This window comes from Priapulus caudatus, unplaced genomic scaffold, assembly GCF_000485595.1.
Source record: "Priapulus caudatus unplaced genomic scaffold, Priapulus_caudatus-5.0.1 Scaffold3212, whole genome shotgun sequence".
Classification (NCBI taxonomy): domain Eukaryota; kingdom Metazoa; phylum Priapulida; class Priapulimorpha; order Priapulimorphida; family Priapulidae; genus Priapulus; species Priapulus caudatus.
The window spans coordinates 6,381-6,941 of record NW_014580273.1 but is presented as its reverse complement, the minus strand read 5'-3'; positions in this window follow the sequence as shown (position 1 = coordinate 6,941).

Below are 561 nucleotides of genomic sequence, written 5' to 3'. Positions count from 1 at the left end.
TGTGCGTGCGTGCGTGCGTGCGTGCGTGCGTGCGTGCGTGCGTGCGTGCGTGCGTGCGTGCGTCTCTCTTTCTCTCCCTCTCCCGCTCTCATCTCCGCTCCTCTTCTCTCTTCGCGCTCGCTCTCTCTCTCTCTTCTTCCCCCTTTCTTTCTTTCATGAAATAACCTTGCCCTACTCTCTCTCTCACTCTCTCTCGCTCTCTCTCTCTGTCGCACTCATCTCCGCTCACTTATAATCACTTGTTACGGTAGATGAGCGATGAGTCAAAGGCCATCCGCTCGTTACCTGCGCTACAGCATCAGGTAAGGACACAGGCAATTAGAGGCTTCACTGAAGCCATTACCTGCCCGTCATCGATACCTGTTAATACAGATTACGCAGGTGCGAATTTCCGCTGCTGCTGCTACGTGCCGTCGTCACGGCAACGTACAGGAAAATGATAGGTCAGCGTCCGGAGAGAAGATGAGATGGATGGATTGATGGATGGATGGATTGATGAATGGATGGATGGATGGATGGACGGATGGATGGACGGATGGATGGATGGATGGATGGATGGAT